The sequence below is a fragment of the Oncorhynchus gorbuscha genome, unplaced genomic scaffold (genome assembly GCF_021184085.1).
Source record: "Oncorhynchus gorbuscha isolate QuinsamMale2020 ecotype Even-year unplaced genomic scaffold, OgorEven_v1.0 Un_scaffold_308, whole genome shotgun sequence".
NCBI classification, from domain to species: domain Eukaryota; kingdom Metazoa; phylum Chordata; class Actinopteri; order Salmoniformes; family Salmonidae; genus Oncorhynchus; species Oncorhynchus gorbuscha.
The window spans coordinates 987,302-999,906 of record NW_025745169.1 but is presented as its reverse complement, the minus strand read 5'-3'; the positions used below and the strand labels follow the sequence as shown (position 1 = coordinate 999,906).

At 43.4% G+C, this 12,605-nt stretch overlaps 1 long non-coding RNA gene across 2 annotated transcripts in view; it reads right to left on the bottom strand.

The window, feature by feature from the left end:
• Positions 1 to 3,958: 3,958 nt before the first annotated feature.
• LOC124017687 overlaps positions 3,959 to 12,605 on the bottom strand; it is a 78,883-nt gene continuing 70,236 nt past the window's right edge. For both annotated transcript variants that reach the window (XR_006835521.1, XR_006835522.1), the window contains one exon: positions 3,959 to 4,156. This is a non-coding gene — a long non-coding RNA (uncharacterized LOC124017687). The remainder of the gene's footprint in view (positions 4,157 to 12,605) is intronic.

Sequence of the window (12,605 nt, the reverse complement as noted above, 5' to 3'; positions counted from 1 at the left end):
CTCCAAGCAAGCCAACTGCCTCAGGTGAGAGAATAGGAGTGGATTTACAATCACAGGTATACAGATGTGGGCTCCAAGCAAGCCAACTGCCTCAGGTGAGAGAATAGGAGTGGATTTACAATCACAGGTATACAGATGTGGGCTCCAAGCAAGCCAACTGCCTCAGGTGAGAGAATAGGAGTGGATTTACAATCACAGGTATACAGATGTGGGCTCCAAGCAAGCCAACTGCCTCAGGTGAGAGAATAGGAGTGGATTTACAATCACAGGTATACAGATGTGGGCTCCAAGCAAGCCAACTGCCTCAGGTGAGAGAATAGGAGTGGATTTACAATCACAGGTATACAGATGTGGGCTCCAAGCAAGCCAACTGCCTCAGGTGAGAGAATAGGAGTGGATTTACAATCACAGGTATACAGATGTGGGCTCCAAGCAAGCCAACTGCCTCAGGTGAGAGAATAGGAGTGGATTTACAATCACAGGTATACAGATGTGGGCTCCAAGCAAGCCAACTGCCTCAGGTGAGAGAATAGGAGTGGATTTACAATCACAGGTATACAGATGTGGGCTCCAAGCAAGCCAACTGCCTCAGGTGAGAGAATAGGAGTGGATTTACAATCACAGGTATACAGATGTGGGCTCCAAGCAAGCCAACTGCCTCAGGTGAGAGAATAGGAGTGGATTTACAATCACAGGTATACAGATGTGGGCTCCAAGCAAGCCAACTGCCTCAGGTGAGAGAATAGGAGTGGATTTACAATCACAGGTATACAGATGTGGGCTCCAAGCAAGCCAACTGCCTCAGGTGAGAGAATAGGAGTGGATTTACAATCACAGGTATACAGATGTGGGCTCCAAGCAAGCCAACTGCCTCAGGTGAGAGAATAGGAGTGGATTTACAATCACAGGTATACAGATGTGGGCTCCAAGCAAGCCAACTGCCTCAGGTGAGAGAATAGGAGTGGATTTACAATCACAGGTATACAGATGTGGGCTCCAAGCAAGCCAACTGCCTCAGGTGAGAGAATAGGAGTGGATTTACAATCACAGGTATACAGATGTGGGCTCCAAGCAAGCCAACTGCCTCAGGTGAGAGAATAGGAGTGGATTTACAATCACAGGTATACAGATGTGGGCTCCAAGCAAGCCAACTGCCTCAGGTGAGAGAATAGGAGTGGATTTACAATCACAGGTATACAGATGTGGGCTCCAAGCAAGCCAACTGCCTCAGGTGAGAGAATAGGAGTGGATTTACAATCACAGGTATACAGATGTGGGCTCCAAGCAAGCCAACTGCCTCAGGTGAGAGAATAGGAGTGGATTTACAATCACAGGTATACAGATGTGGGCTCAATAAGCCAACTGCCTCAGGTGATCAAGAATCTGCTCTGTCTTACAATCACAGGTATACAGATGTGGGCTCCAAGCAAGCCAACTGCCTCAGGTGAGAGAAAAGGAGTTCTTGTATCTTTAAAAAAAAATTATTAAATCTGGCTTGGTGTGGATTTACAACCACAGGTGTACAATTCTATGTTTGATTAATTTGGATTTTGATAGTAATTCACCTATTTCAGATTCAATAGTTGCAATGTCATCTAATTGATCCGTACTGCTAAGTTTGTCAAGTCAGTAGACGACTGGGTCGATTACCATGGAAGTATTGGTTGACTCTAACTCCATGGATGGAACATTCTGCTCTGTCTTATCAATACATTCTGTTCTGTCTTATCAATACATTCTGCTCTGTCTTATCAATACAATCTGCTCTGTCTTATCAATATATTCTGCTCTGTCTTATCAATACAATCTGCTCTGTCTTATCAATATATTCTGCTCTGTCTTATCAATACAATCTGCTTTGTCTTATCAATACAATCTGCTCTGTCTTATCAATACAATCTGCTCTGTCTTATCAATACAATCTGCTTTGTCTTATCAATACATTCTGCTCTGTTTTATCAATACAATCTGCTCTGTCTTATCAATACAATCTGCTCTGTCTTATCAATACATTCTGCTATGTCTTATCAATACATTCTGCTCTGTCTTATCAATACATTCTGATCTCTTATCAATACAATCTGCTCTGTCTTATCAATACATTCTGCTTTTTCTTATCAATACAATCTGCTCTGTATTATCAATACAATCTGCTCTGTATTATCAATACATTCTGCTCTGTCTTATCAATACAATCTGCTCTGTTTTATCAATACAATCTGCTCTGTCTTATCAATACAATCTGCTCTGTCTTATCAATACATTCTGCTATGTCTTATCAATACATTCTGCTGTCTTATCAATACAATCTGCTCTGTCCTATCAATACATTCTGCTCTGTCTTATCAATACATTCTGCTCTGTCTTATCAATACAATCTGCTCTGTCTTATCAATACATTCTGCTCTGTCCTATCAATACATTCTGCTCTGTCCTATCAATACAATCTGCTCTGTATTATCAATACAATCTGCTCTGTCTTATCAATACATTCTGCTCTGTCTTATCAATACATTCTGCTCTGTCTTATCAATACATTCTGCTCTGTCTTATCAATACAATCTGCTCTGTCTTATCAATACATTCTGCTCTGTCCTATCAATACATTCTGCTCTGTCCTATCAATACAATCTGCTCTGTATTATCAATACAATCTGCTCTGTCTTATCAATACATTCTGCTCTGTCTTATCAATACATTCTGCTCTGTCTTATCAATACATCCTGCTCTGTATTATCAATACATTCTGCTCTGTCTTATCAATACATTCTGCTCTGTCTTATCAATACAATCTGCTCTGTCTTATCAATACATTCTGCTCTGTCCTATCAATACATTTATTTCTGTCTTATCAATACATTCTGCTCTGTCTTATCAATACATTCTGCTTTGTCTTATCAATACATTCTGCTCTGTCCTATCAATACATTCTGCTCTGTCCTATCAATACATTTATTTCTGTCTTATCAATACATTCTGATCTGTCTTATCAATACATTCTGCTCTGTCCTATCAATACATTCTGCTCTGTCTTATCAATACATTCTGCTCTGTCTTATCAATACATTCTGCTCTGTCCTATCAATACATTTATTTCTGCCTTATCAATACATTCTGCTCTGTCTTATCAATACATTCTGCTCTGTCTTATCAATACATTCTGCTCTGTATTATCAATACATTCTGCTCTGTCTTATCAATACATTCTGCTCTGTCCTATCAATACATTTATTTCTGCCTTATCAATACATTTAGTCCCTTCTTGACTTTGAAGAGAGTAGTCTCTGGATGTCATAAGGTGAATGCACCAATCTGTAAGTCGCTCTGGATAAGAGCGTCTGCTAAATGACTTAAATGTAAATGTAGTCTCTCTGTAATGTCGTGAACAACTCTTGAAATTAAATGTGATTTACTCAACCCAGATGCAGATGCATTTTTTATTAAATAATAAAATGGTGTTCAATAAAATCTGAGGATCATTGAATGAAAATAACAAACAAAAATAACTTAAATAAAAATTAAAATAACCCATTCTGTCAAAAATAACCCATTCTGTCAAAAATAACCCATTCTGTCAAAAATAACCCATTCTGTCAAAAGTAACCCATTCTGTCAAAAATAACCCATTCTGTCAAAAAATAACCCATTCTGTCAAAAGTAACCCATTCTGTCAAAAATAACCCATTCTGTCAAAAATAACCCATTCTGTCAAAAATAACCCATTCTGTCCACTTGGTTCTAATATCCTGGATAATGATAAACATCAATATCAATTGGATACATTTCCCAGACTATGAAGCTCTTCACATTCAGTGTTGCATGAGATGTGAGTGAGGTTCACAGGAACAAGTCATGAACCAGTCCGCCTGGACGTATCGCTCACACACACACGCACACGCACGCACGCACGCACGCACACACACACACACAGCTTGGATAACACAGCACACCATAGCTACCTCCTGCTGTCCAGCTCTGCTCAGCCTGACAAGCTGCCAATAACAACCGTGGTCCACAGCCAGGTCCGTCCACAAGGGGCTCACTGCTCCCAGCCTCGCCCGCTTATCTCACACGCAGGGTCAACAGGACATGACCTTTAACCCCTGACCTCTAACTTCGGGCAGGGCTTGACCTTCTGCTGACCTAGGGTTAGTCTCTGGGGATGAGAAGAGGGATGAGAATTACAGAGTTTAATGTATGTCTCATCCCAACCACCCAGTCCCTCTTGTGTCTGCACTGGGGCAGGCTAACATGTGGGGGAGGGGGAGAGAAGGGGGGGGGTGGAGAGAGAGCAATAGAGAGACAGAGGGAGAGAGAAGGGAGTGGGAGGGAGGCAGAGGTGGAAGAGAGGGGGAGAGGGGGATGGAGAGAGAGAGAGTGATAGAGAGATGAAGGAACTGGGGGAGGCAGTGGAGGAAGAGAGGGGGAGAGGGTGAAGAAAAGAGAGAGAGTGATAGAGAGATGAAGGGAGAGAGAAGGGAGTGGGAGGGAGGCAGAGGGAGAGGAGGAAGAGGGGGAGAGGGGGATGGAGAGAGAGAGCAATAGAGTGATGAAGGGAGAGAGAGGGAGGCAGAGGAGGAAGAGAGGGGGAGAGGGGGATGGAGAGAGAGAGCAATAGAGAGATGAAGGGACTGGGAGGGAGGCAGAAGGAGAGGAGGAAGAGGGGGAGAGGGGGATGGAGAGAGAGAGTGATAGAGAGATGAAGGGACTGGGAGGGAGGCAGAGGAGGAAGAGAGGGGGAGAGGGCAGAGGGCTTTGCCAAGGCTTCATCTTGAGAGCTTGGCAGTGTGTAGCGTGTTGGGCAGCGAGCTCTGGCCATGACACAGTACTGACCTTCCAGAGACCTCACACACACACACTACACAAACACACACACACACACACACACTACACTACACTACACTCACACACCCTACACACACATATACTACACTACACTACACTAAACTACACTACACTACACTACACACACACACACACACACACACACACACTACACAAACATACACAGCACACACAGCACACCCACATACACTACACTACACTACACACACACCACACACACACACACTACACACACACACTACACATACATTACACACACACACCACGCACACACTACACACGCACACACACCACACCCGCACCACACACATTTAGGTGTATCCCGATTGGCGCAGCAGTCTAAGGCACTGCATTTTCGTGCAAGAGGCGTCACTACAGACCCCGGTTCGATTCCAGGCCGTGTTACAACCGGCTGTGATTGGGAGTCCCACAGGGCGGTGCACAATTGGCCCAGCGTCGTCCTGGTTAGGGTTTGGCCGTCATTGTAAAATAAGAATTTGTTCTAAACTGACTTGTTAAATAAAGGTGAAATAAATACAAGTGAAATACAGTGCTAGTCATTACTTCTCTTTACGTTCAACTACAACATTTCTCTGCTTTTTCTCTCCTTGAATTCAACTCTGGACTTTGTCCTTTTGCCTCCATGGATTGAAGTTCACCTTTTTTATGCCCAAGTTCCCAAAAGCAATTAGTCAATTCTCCTCTGAGTCAGGCTGTGTGACGGTTTCTGAACGTAGCTCCTCCTCTGAGTCAGGCTGTGTGACGGTTTCTGAACCTAGCTCCTCCTCTGAGTCTGAGTCAGGCTGTGTGAGGTTTCTGAACGTAGCTCCTCCTCTGAGTCAGGCTGTGTGACGGTTTCTGAACGTAGCTCCTCCTCTGAGTCAGGCTGTGTGATGGTTTCTGAACGTAGCTCCTCCTCTGAGTCAGGCTGTGTGATGGTTTCTGAACGTAGCTCCTCCTCTGAGTCAGGCTGTGTGACGGTTTCTGAACGTAGCTCCTCCTCTGAGTCCTCCTCTGAGTCAGGCTGTGTGATGGTTTCTGAACGTAGCTCCTCCTCTGAGTCAGGCTGTGTGATGGTTTCTAGCTCCTCCTCTGAGTCAGGCTGTGTGATGGTTTCTGAACGTAGCTCCTCTGAGTCAGGCTGTGTGATGGTTTCTAGTCTAAAGACACTAGAACGTAGCTCCTCCTCTGAGTCAGGCTGTGTGATGGTTTCTGAACGTAGCCTAAAGACACTAGTTTTTTTAAATGTATTGTTTTCTCTTTATTCAACCCTTCCTCCACACAATATTCCACGACCCTAAACCCGCCCTCCACCCACCTGCCCTTCCTCCACACAATATTCCACGACCCTAAACCCGCACGCCTGCGGACATAACCCTCGGGCACCGTTATGAGTCAACCCACGCATCTCTGGTACACTGGGCTACAGTCTGTCGGTGGTGAAAAACACAATACATTAAAATGGTTTAAATGAAAAGCTTCTGTTTGTCAAATGTGTCGTCCTCACAGGTTCACCGGGGGGTCAAACCCACTGTTTCAGCTCGCAGGGCTCAAATTACATGGTGGAGAAAGAGACGAATGGGCGTGTGTGTGTGTGTGTGTGTGTGTGTGTGTGTGTGTGTGTGTGTGTGTGTGTGTGTGTGTGTGTGTGTGTGTGTGTGTGTGTGTGTGTGTGTGTGTGTGTGTGTGTGTGTGTGTGTGTGTGTGTGTGTGTGTGTGTGTTAAATACACCTCGGGTGGGTGACTAGCTGGTTGAGGACAACAAGGCAGAGTGGTTGAGGACAACAAGGCACAGTAGGGCACACTGCTTTGCACACACACACACACACACACACACACACACACACACACACACACACACACACACACACACACACACACACATACACACACACACACACACACACACACACACACACACACACACACACACACACACACACACACTCAAACACACATACACACTCAAACACACACACACACTCAAACACACACACACACTCATACACACTCAAACAGCACCAAGTTGCAGAGACGTTTCAATCATCGCCTCAGTATGACCAAAGGCGGTAGAAACAGAACACAGAGGCTCACGTCCCAACTACCACCCTATTCCCTATATGATGCACTACTGCAGACCAGACCAGGTCAAAAGTAGTGCACTACGTAGGGAATAGGGTGCCAGTTGGGACAAACCCAAAGTAAGTGCTACCAGAGCTAGAAAGTTGACAGCTTCACAGGCTTCAAAGCTACTTGATGATTAGTCCTTTAGTTGTTGTGTTTTTTGCAGGGTTTTTGTTGCTAATGCAACCTAACAGAATATGGCTGAAAAACAGCAATAGTTCTAGAAGCCAGACGCTACAGGGAATTCCTTTCATTATCTACACCATATAGAGCAGTTGATCAGGGTGTACACTGTATTTAAACCATGCCAGTGTTTATCAGCCACGTACTGACAGTCGATTTAAACCACATACTGACAGTCTATTTAAACCACGTACTAACAGTCTATTTAAACCACATACTGACAGTCTATTTAAACCACGTACTGACAGTCTATTTAAACCACATACTGACAGTCTATTTAAACCACGTACTGACAGTCTATTTAAACCACATACTGACAGTCTATTTAAACCACGTACTAACAGTCTATTTAAACCACATACTGACAGTCTATTTAAACCACGTACTGACAGTCTATTTAAACCACGTACTGACAGTCTATTTAAACCACGTACTGACAGTCTATTTAAACCACGTACTGACAGTCTATTTAAACCACATACTGACAGTCTATTTAAACCACATACTGACAGTCTATTTAAACCACATACTGACAGTCTATTTAAACCACATACTGACAGTCTATTTAAACCACGTACTGACAGTCTATTTAAACCACATACTGACAGTCTATTTAAACCACGTATTGACAGTCTATTTAAACCACATACTGACAGTCTATTTAAACCACGTACTGACAGTCTATTTAAACCACGTACTGACAGTCTATTTAAACCACGTACTGACAGTCTATTTAAACCACATACTGACAGTCTATTTAAACCACATACTGACAGTCTATTTAAACCACGTACTGACAGTCTATTTAAACCACATACTGACAGTCTATTTAAACCACATACTGACAGTCTATTTAAACCACATACTGACAGTCTATTTAAACCACATACTGACAGTCTATTTAAACCACATACTGACAGTCTATTTAAACCACATACTGACAGTCTATTTAAACCACGTACTGACAGTCTATTTAAACCACGTACTGACAGTCTATTTAAACCACATACTGACAGTCTATTTAAACCACATACTGACAGTCTATTTAAACCACATACTGACAGTCTATTTAAACCACATACTGACAGTCTATTTAAACCACATACTGACAGTCTATTTAAACCACATACTGACAGTCTATTTAAACCACGTACTGACAGTCTATTTAAACCACGTACTGACAGTCTATTTAAACCACATACTGACAGTCTATTTAAACCACGTACTGACAGTCTATTTAAACCACGTACTGACAGTCTATTTAAACCACGTACTGACAGTCTATTTAAACGTATTGACAGTCTATTTAAACCACGTACTGACAGTCTATTTAAACCACGTACTGACAGTCTATTTAAACCACATACTGACAGTCTATTTAAACCACGTACTGACAGTCTATTTAAACCACGTACTGACAGTCTATTTAAACCACATACTGACAGTCTATTTAAACCACGTACTGACAGTCTATTTAAACCGCGTATTGACAGTCTATTTAAACCACGTACTGACAGTCTATTTAAACCACGTACTGACAGTCTATTTAAACCACATACTGACAGTCTATTTAAACCACGTACTGACAGTCTATTTAAACCACGTATTGACAGTCTATTTAAACCACGTACTGACAGTCTATTTAAACCACGTACTGACAGTCTATTTAAACCACATACTGACAGTCTATTTAAACCACGTACTGACAGTCTATTTAAACCACGTACTGACAGTCTATTTAAACCACATACTGACAGTCTATTTAAACCACATACTGACAGTCTATTTAAACCACGTACTGACAGTCTATTTAAACCACGTACTGACAGTCTATTTAAACCACGTACTGACAGTCTATTTAAACCACATACTGACAGTCTATTTAAACCACATACTGACAGTCTATTTAAACCACATACTGACAGTCTATTTAAACCACATACTGACAGTCTATTTAAACCACATACTGACAGTCTATTTAAACCACATACTGACAGTCTATTTAAACCACGTACTGACAGTCTATTTAAACCACATACTGACAGTCTATTTAAACCACATACTGACAGTCTATTTAAACCACATACTGACAGTCTATTTAAACCACATACTGACAGTCTATTTAAACCACATACTGACAGTCTATTTAAACCACATACTGACAGTCTATTTAAACCACATACTGACAGTCTATTTAAACCACATACTGACAGTCTATTTAAACCACATACTGACAGTCTATTTAAACCACATACTGACAGTCTATTTAAACCACATACTGACAGTCTATTTAAACCACATACTGACAGTCTATTTAAACCACATACTGACAGTCTATTTAAACCATGCCAGGGTTTGAGGCTGTTCTGATGGCAAAGGGGGGGTGCAAATCAATATTAGGAAGGTGTTCCTAATGTTTTGTTCATCATTATTCTGACACATGCCACCAGTCCTGGAGCATGCCGTAGACTCAGTCAGGGGTCAGGTGTGGTTCAGAAGACGCCTGAGTGTGGTGTGCTGTCTGCTGTTACGATGACCTGCCAGATTGACCCTCGGAGATGAAACCTCCATGAGCCAATCCCTGTCCTCTGAACTCTCCACGGCCTCGCCAACTCGCCTCGCCCGATCTCTGTTACAAAATCCCACATATTAGTCATTTGGCAGACGCTCTTATCCAGAGCGACTTACAGGAGTTATTAGTGCCTTGCTCAAGGGCACATCGACCGATGTATTCACCTAGTCGTCTCAGGGTTTTGAACCAGCAACCGTTCGGGTTACCGCTCTTAACCGCTAGGCTAACTCCTGTACACACACACACGCACGCACACACACACACACAAACACACACACATACAAAACACACACACACACACTGCCAGATACTCTATAAGGGTCTCAACAGACGCTGCTAGGAAGGGCTCGGGGGGCAGGCTGTCGCTACTCTCATCAACAGACACCAGTAGAGGTGTGAGAATCTCAACGGATTCTGCCATTCAGGTCTGTAGTACTGTGATGCCTCTATGCTGCCAGGCAGGTCACAGGGTGCTGAGATGGCCTTGCTTTATTAAGGTGTAGGAAGGAAGTACTGTGATGCTGTGATGCCTCTACTAAACTGTAGTGCTGTGATGCCTCTACTAAACTGTAGTACTGTGATGTTGTGATGCCTCTACTATACTGTAGTACTGTGATGCTGTGATGCCTCTACTATACTGTAGTACTGTGATGTTGTGATGCCTCTACTATACTGTAGTACTGTGATGCTGTGATGCCTCTACTATACTGTAGTACTGTGATGCTGTGATGCCTCTACTATACTGTAGTACTGTGATGCTGTGATGCCTCTACTATACTGTAGTACTGTGATGCCTCTACTATACTGTAGTACTGTGATGCCTCTACTATACTGTAGTACTGTGATGCTGTGATGCCTCTATACTATAGTACTGTGATGCTGTGATGCCTCTACTATACTGTAGTACTGTGATGCCTCTATACTGTAGTACTGTGATGCCTCTATACTGTAGTACTGTGATGCCTCTATACTGTAGTACTGTGCTGCCTCTATACTGTAGTACTGTGATGCCTCTACTATACTGTAGTACTGTGATGCCTCTATACTGTAGTACTGTGCTGCCTCTATACTGTAGTACTGTGATGCCTCTACTATACTGTAGTACTGTAGTACTGTGATGCTGTGCTGCCTCTATACTGTAGTACTGTGATGCCTCTATACTGTAGTAATGTGATGCCTCTATACTGTAGTACTGTGATGCCTCTATACTGTAGTACTGTGATGCCTCTATACTGTAATGCCTTGATGTCTCTATACTGTAGTACTGTGATGTCTCTATACTGTAGTACTGTGATGTCTATATACTGTAGTACTGTGATGCTATGATGCCTCTATACTGTAGTACTGTGATGTCTCTATACTGTAGTACTGTGATGACTCTATACTGTAGTACTGTAGTACTGTGATGTCTCTATACTGTAGTACTGTGATGCCTCTATACTGTAGTACTGTGATGCCTCTATACTGTAGTACTGTGATGCCTCTATACTGTAGTACTGTGATGCCTCTATACTGTAGTACTGTGATGCCTCTATACTGTAGTACTGTGATGCTGTGATGCCTCTACTATACTGTAGTACTGTGATGCCTCAATATCGTTTAGAGGCATCAGTGTCTGGCTACCTTGCGTCCCTCCACTCTAACCACTAGGCTACCTGCCGTCCCTACACTCTAACCACTAGGCTACCCTGCCGCCTCTACACTCTAACCACTAGGCTACCTGCCGTCCCTACACTCTAACCACTAGGCTACCTGCCGTCCCTTCACTCTAACCACTAGGCTACTGTCACGCCTTGGTCATTGTATTTTGTGTTTTCGTTATATATTTGGTCAGGCCAGGGTGTGACATGGGTTTATATATTGTATTTTCGAATTGGGGTTTGTAGTATTTGGGATTACGGCTGAGTAGGGGTGTTGTATGGGTTTGGCTGCCTGAGGCGGTTCTCAATCAGAGTCAGGTGATTCTCGTTGTCTCTGATTGGGAACCGTATTTAGGTAGGCTGGGTTTCACTGTGTATTTCGTGGGTGATTGTTCCTGTCTCTGTGTAGTTTCACCAGATAGGCTGTAATTAGGTTTCACGTTCCGTTTGTTGTTTTTGTATTTGTATAGTTATTCCATGTGTCACTTTTTTCATTAAAGTCATGAGTAACCACCACGCTGCATTTCGGTCCGACTCTCTTTCTACAAACGAAGAACGCTGTTACGGATACCTGCCGTCCCTACACTCTAACCACTAAGATACCTGCCGTCCCTACACTCTAACCACTAGGCTACCTGCCGTCCCTACACTCTAACCACTAAGATACCTGCCGTCCCTACACTCTAACCACTAAGATACCTGCCGTCCCTACACTCTAACCACTAAGATACCTGCCATCCCTACACTCTAACCACTAGGCTACCTGCCATCCCTACACTCTAACCACTAGGCTACCTGCCGTCCCTACACTCTAACCACTAGGCTACCTGCCGTCCCTCCACTCTAACCACTAAGATACCTGCCGTCCGTACACTCTAACCACTAAGATACCTGCCGTCCCTACACTCTAACCACTAGGCTACCTGCCATCCCTACACTCTAACCACTAGGCTACCTGCCGTCCCTACACTCTAACCACTAGGCTACCTGCCGTCCCTACACTCTAACCACTAGGCTACCTGCCGTCCCTACACTCTAACCACTAGGCTACCTGCCGCCCCAAGAATCACAGTACTGATTCTGCTCCACGGGGCAGCAGGGGAGTGAGGTGAACAGTCGGAGGCAGCCAGGCTGAGCTTCATCAAGGTCCATGTTAATACAGTCAACCAACGCTGGTCTGTAATAAACTACCCAGAACACGGCTCATAATAAAGGCTCACAACAACAGAGATCACTAATAC